General features: G+C 44.6%; 1 non-coding gene across 1 annotated transcript; it reads left to right on the top strand.

The window, feature by feature from the left end:
* The first annotated feature begins 381 nt into the window (after positions 1-381).
* TRNAW-CCA (transfer RNA tryptophan (anticodon CCA)) lies at positions 382-454 on the top strand. The gene has a single exon. It is a non-coding gene; the product is annotated as a tRNA-Trp (tRNA).
* Positions 455-6,618: the final 6,164 nt, after the last annotated feature.

The following is a 6,618-nucleotide window of genomic DNA, read 5'->3' as shown; positions in this document are numbered from 1 at the left end:
GTTGGACAGGACTTGAGTGACTAAGCACACACATGCACACAGAACAAAACTTGGGCCCACACCTCACACCAGACAAAATGTTATGCTCAAAACGGATCATAGACCTAACTGAAAATCCTAAATCTATACAACTTCTAGGAGAAAATACAAGAGAAAATCTATGACCTTGGGTTGAATTTCTTAGATAAAACAGCAAAACATGACCCATTAAAGAGAAAAATGGAAATGGGACTTCATTAAAATTAAAAACTTCTGTTTTTCAAAAGGTTATTAAGAAAAGTCAAAATATAGACTGGGAAAAAGTATTTGTAGATCAGATCCATCTTATAACTCCAATACTATAAGTACACTATTAGTTTATAATACTATAATATTTTGGCTTCCCTGGTGGCTCAGAGGTTAAAGCGTCTGACTCCAAAGCAGGAGACCCAGGTTCGATCCCTGGGTCAGGAAGATTCCCTGGAGAAGGAAATGGCAATCCACTCCAGTATTCTTGCCTGGAGAATCTCATGGACAGAGGAGCCTGGTAGGCTACAGTCCACGGGGTCGCAGAGTTGGACACGACTGAGCGACTTCACTTTCACTATAATATTTTGGCCATTTGATGCAAAGAACTGACTCAATGGAGAAGACCCTGATGTTGGGAAAGATTGAAGGCAGGAGGAGAAGGGGACAACAGAGAATAAGATGGTTGGATGGCATCACCGACTTGATGGACGTGAGTTTGAGCAGGCTCTGGGAGTTGGTGTTGGACAGGGAAGCCTGGCGTGCTGCAGTCCATGGGGTTTCAAAGTCAGACAGGATTGAGCTACTGAACTGAAGTGATCCATAATGTGTAAAGAAGATTCAAAACTCATGATTTAAAGAACCCAACTTTAAAATGTGCAAAAGACTTGAACTTATACTTCCGCAAATGGTTCTCAACATGGTTATTCATGAGATACCATTACCCACCTATTAGAATATCTAAAATTTGAAGAGTGCTACACTGTGTTGAAGAGTATGTGGAGAAACTAGAACTCTCATACACGGTTGATGGGAATGTACAATCATATAACTACTTTGGAAAACAGTTTGGCAATTTCTTAAAAAGTTAAGCTACATATCCACATTGGCTGCAGCCATTCTACACCTAGGAATGTATGCAAAAAGCAGAAGCATATATTCATAGATCTGTACATGTTTTTCTGGCACTCTTCACTGTTCAGAGCAGTTTTTATTCATATTAGAAACTGGAAACAACCCACATGTCCACCAAAGGTGAATGGATAAGCCAGTCGTCGTATAAACATACTCAGCAATACAGAAGAGTCAACTGATACATGAAACAGTGTGGATGAATCTCAAAATAATTGTGCTGCATGAAATAAGCCAGACCAAAAGTAGTACATTCTGTATGACTCCATTTCTTTAACATTCTGGAAAGTGCAAACAAATCTATAGTGACAGAAAATAAGATCAGTTGTTTCCTAGGAAGTGAGGTTGTGTGGGCAGAATTAGAGGTGCAAAGAAACTTTTAAAGCTGATGGATGTGTTCATAATCTTGATCCTAGTAATGGTGTCACAGGTGTACAAATATGTCAGATCTCATTGAAATTGTATACTTTAAATATATGCAGTTTACGGAATGTCAAATATACCACCATAAGCTTGTTTTTAAAAATGTGACCGTATCACAATACATATTATACATAGAAGGTTAATTCTTTGGATTGTCTTTCATTAACCTTCTGCTTAATGAAACAAAACACAATCTTTTGTTTTACTTGAAATTTACTTGATTTATAATGTTGTGTTAGTTTCAGGTGTACAGCAAACTGATTCAGATAAACTCAAATATATGTAAGAATATATATTCTTTTTTAGAATCTTTCCCATTATAGGTTATTACAAGATACTGAATATAGTTCCCTGGGGTATACAGTAGGTCCCTGTTGTTTATGTATTTTATGTATAATAGTGTCTGTTAATCCCAAACTCCCAATTTATCCGTCCTTCCCACCCCTTTTCCCTTTCGGTAACCATAAATTTGCTTACTTTGTCGGCAAAACACAATCTTAAAAACACATAGGCTAAATGTTGATTTCATTCTTCCACTTTTCCAGTGGCACCACGGCACAATGTCATAGCTGTCGGTGTGGCTGTTTCAGGTAACAAATGATGTGTAGGGTAAGGGAGTTCGAGAAGGTAAGGTTTGGAAAAAGAACGAGAGGGGCACTTTACAGGAACAGATCACCTTTAATGAGGTGAGATTAGTGAGCTGCTGCACTAACCCAATCCCATGGACAAAGGAGCCTGGTCGGCTGCAGTCCATGGGGTCGCTAAGAGTCGGACACGACTGAGCGACTTCACTTTCACCTTTCACTTTCATGCACTGGAGAAGGAAATGGCAACCCACTCCAGTGTTCTTGCCTGGAGAATCCCAGGGACGGGGAAGCCTGGTGGGCTGCCATCTATGGGGTCGCACAGAGTCGGACACGACTGAAGTGACTTAGCAGCAGCAGCACTAACCCAAGAAATGAGTAAGTATACATAGTCATATATGTAGATATTAACTGTCTTAAGGGGGCCTGTTCATCTCCTAGTTGTTCCGGCTAGTTATCTCTTAACCGGCTGGGGCAAGAATTCTGGAGATTAGCCAGAGGCTGGGACCGGCTGGGAGCTGGGTGTAATCAACCTTAATGTCCATTTTTTTTCCCCTTCCGGTGAGAGAGTTCTGTTTTGCATAGAATAGTGGGGAGGACCCGGAGGGGAGTTTTAACTCCAGGCTATTTTGAGCCGTGTAACTTTCCTTCATAGGGAACAACAGAGAATGCTTTTAATTTCATTTGCTCCAGAGTGGCCTCACCTAAGCACGCATAGCTCAGTATGTGATTCTCCACCCACTCGTGAAAGGTAGAAACGGGAGCAACCTCCTTTGTGCGTGGGAAAGCACACAAGATGCAACAATCCAGCCAGAGCTCACCTCAAGACTCGACATCTGCAAGGAAAATTCAGTTCTATAGAAAATAATGAGGGCGCCCAGATCCTGGGGTCCAGAAGGGTTTTGGGTAATGGCTTTGGGAAAAAAAAAAAAAAGGCGCATGCTCTGGCCTAAAGCCCCACTTCCGTCCGGGTTACGTTCCCGCGCCGGCAGTGACACTGCTTTCCGGTCCGGCGCAGGCCTTATCCCCCGCACTTTCGGTCCGGCCCGCGGCCACCCGTCCGGCTCCCCAGCGTCCTTCCGCTGTCCTCTGACCCGCTGCCGAGCGCCCGTGCAGCAGGCGGTATAGTCTCCCCCGGGGCGCACCTGTAGGATGGGCAGTGCGGTCTGTAGTCCTTCTCCTCCCTGGAGTTCCAGGGGCGCGGCAAACCATCTGGTGCGGAACCACCCGCTGCGGCCTTCCGCTAGCTCGGCTAGAGCCGCTTTGAACCCCGAAGGCCGGGTGCTCACACTTCGACCCCGTGGAGGGCTGATCGTCCGCCTCTAGGGGGCGTTCGTGCGCCCAGCGCCCTCTTCATAATTGAGGTCCCAGGTGTTTTGACTCCGCCGCTGCGCTGCAGTCGGGCTCGTTTCCTCTCACGGCTTACTCAGGACCTTCTAACACCGGCTGCTTTCCCTCCCCGTCCAGCTAGCCGAAGATGCCCGCTGGTGTGTCTTGGACGTCTTACCTGAAAATGTTCGCCGCCAGCCTCCTGGCCATGTGCGCCGGCGCCGAGGTGGTGCATAGGTACTATCGACCAGACCTGGTGAGTGCTGGAGAATCCTTGCCCCTCGTTCCTGGACCACTTCATTTTCACAGCGGTAAAGTTCAGTTCAGTCGCTCAGTCATGTCCAACTCTTTGCGACCCCATGGACTGCTGCACGCCAGTCTTCCCTGTCCATCACTAACTCCAGGAGCTTGCTCAAACTCATGTCCATCAAGTGGTGATGCCATCCAACCATCTCACCCTCTGTCATCCCCTTCGCCTACCTTCAATCTTTCCCAGCATTAGGGTCGTTTCCAATCAGTGAGTTCTTTGCATCAGGTGGCCAGTGTATTGCAGTTTCAGCTTCAACATCAGTCCTTCCAATGAATATTCAGGACTGATTTCCTTTAGGATTGACTGATCTCCTTGCAGTCCAAGGGACTCTTAAGAGTCTTCTCCAGCACCACAGTTCAAATCATCAATTCTTTGGTGCTCAGCTTTCTTTATCATCCAACTTTCACATCCATACATGGTTCCTGGAAAAATCATAGCTTTGACTAGACGGACCTTTCTCAGCAAAGGTATGTCTCTACTTTTTGATATGCTGGCTAGGTTGCTTATAGCTTTTCTTCAAGGAGCAAATGTCTTTTAATTTCATGGCTGCAGTCACTATCTGCAGTGATTTTGGAGCCCAAGAAAATAAAGTCTCTCACTGTTTCCATTGTTTCCCCATCTATTTGCCATGAAGTGATGGGACTGGATGCCATAATCTGAGTTGTTTGAATGTTGAGTTTTAAGCCAGCTTTTTCACTCTCCTCTTTCACTTTCATCCAGAGGTCTTTAGTTCCTCTTTGCTTTCTGCTGTGGTGTTGTCAGCATATCTGAGGTTATTGATGTTTCTCTCCGCAGTCTTGATTCCAGTTGTGCTTCAGCCCTGCATTTCACATAATGTACTCTGCATATGAGTTAAATAAGCAGGGTGACAATATCCTGCCTTGACATATTCCTTTCCCAATTTGGAATCAGTCCATTGTTCCATGCCTGGTTCTAACTGTTGCTTCTTGACCTGCATACAGACTTTTTAGGAGGCAGGTCAGGTGGCCTGGTATTCCCATCTCTTGAAGAATTTACCACAGTTTGTTGTGATCCACACAGTCAAAGGTTTTGGCATAGTCAATAAAGCAGAAATAGATGTTTTTCTGGAACTCACTTGCTTTTTCTATGATCCAGTGGATGATGACAATTTGATCTCTGGTTCCTCTGCCTTTTCTAAATCCAGCTTGAATATCTGGAAGGTCTTGGTTCATGTACTGTCGAAGCCTTGTTTGGAGAATTTTGAGCATTACTTTACTAGCATGTGAGATGAGTGCAATTGTGCGGTAAACACTCTTTGGCATTGCCTTTCTTTGGGATTGGAATGAAAACTGACCTTTTCCAGTCCTGTGGCCCCTGCTAAGTTTTCCAAATTTGCTGGCATATTGAGTGCAGCACTTTCGCAGCGTCATCTTTTAGGATTTGAAATAGCTCAGCTGGAATTCCATCACCTCCACTAACTTTGTTTGTACTGATGCTTCCTAAGGCCCACTTGACTTCGGACTCCAGGATGTGTGGCTCTAGGTGAGTGAGCACACTATCATGGTTATCTAAGTCATTAAGATCTTTTTTGTATAGTTCTTTTGTGTATTCTTGCCACCTCTTCTTAGTATCTTCTGCTTCTGTTAGGGCCCTACCATTTCTGTCCTTTATTGTGCCCATCTTTGCATGAAATGTTCCCTTGGTATCTCTTAATTTTCTTGAAGAAATCTCTAGTCTTTCCCATTCTATTGTTTTCCTCTATTTTTTTGTGTTGATCACTTAGGAAGGCTTTCTTATCTCTCCTTGCTATTTTTGGAACTCTGCAAAAGTGATGTTGAAATTAGGATTGCATCTGGCTGGGGCCTAAAACCTCACAGTGGCATCTTGTTGCCATTAGAGCAATACATGGCCTGCTCTTAAAACAGTCTTTTGCAGTTTTGAGGTTTTACTGGGTCTGTCACTTGCCTGCCACTGACCTTATCTTCTCCTCTTTCTTCTTTGTTCCCTCTGTTGCAGCCACACACACTTCCTTGCTGTTTCTCCAATTCATCAAGCCTGTCCCCACCTCAGGGTCATGCTCTTTTTCTTCTCGGAATGCTTCCCCGCCCCCCCACCCCCCAGATTTTGTTTTGGTTTACTTCTTCAGAACTTTAAAGTCTCTGCTCAGATCTGATCTCCTCCAGCAATGAGTGTTCTTTGTATGGCCCCCCCCAAAATTCCTCTTGTGCTCTTCCGTCTTAGTCCTTCGTTTCGGATAGAGCACTTGTCACAATTTGCAGTAATCTTATTCATTTGTCTCTTTACTTGTTCTCTGTTTCTTCCAGTAGAGTATAATTTCCAGGGTGGGGAGACTGCCTGTCTGGTTTGCTCTCCTGTCTCAATCATCTAGAAAAGATCTTAGAGTGTAGTAGATGCCCAGTAAATATTTCTTGAATGAAGGAGTGAATGTAGGCCTTCAAAGGAGGGAGGAATTTAATAAGCTTTCTTTGGATTAGAACTGGCAACTGGAGATACTTCTGAGGAGTTACAGTCCTGAGAAGATGGAGGCAAGGAAGTACAGTGCAAATAATTACAGGAATGTGCTTGGTGTTTTATGCTATGGATGTGAGTGGGCTTCCCTGGTGGCTCAGTGGTAAAGAATCCACCTGCCGTGCAGGAGACACAGGAGACCTGGGTTGGTAGGATTCCCTAGAAGGGGGCATGGTAACCTACTCCAGTATTCTTACCTGGAGAATCCCATGGACAGAGGAGCCTGGTGGGCAACAGTACATAGGGTTGCAGAGAGTTGGACACGACTGAAAGCAACTTAGTACAGCACACAAAGACTAAAAGTGAAAAATCCCCCCACTGACGACCCCCTTTCTCCAGTCTACT

Source organism: Budorcas taxicolor, chromosome 5 (assembly GCF_023091745.1).
Source record: "Budorcas taxicolor isolate Tak-1 chromosome 5, Takin1.1, whole genome shotgun sequence".
Lineage (NCBI taxonomy): Eukaryota > Metazoa > Chordata > Mammalia > Artiodactyla > Bovidae > Budorcas > Budorcas taxicolor.
This window is presented reverse-complemented; position numbering and strand designations above follow the sequence as displayed.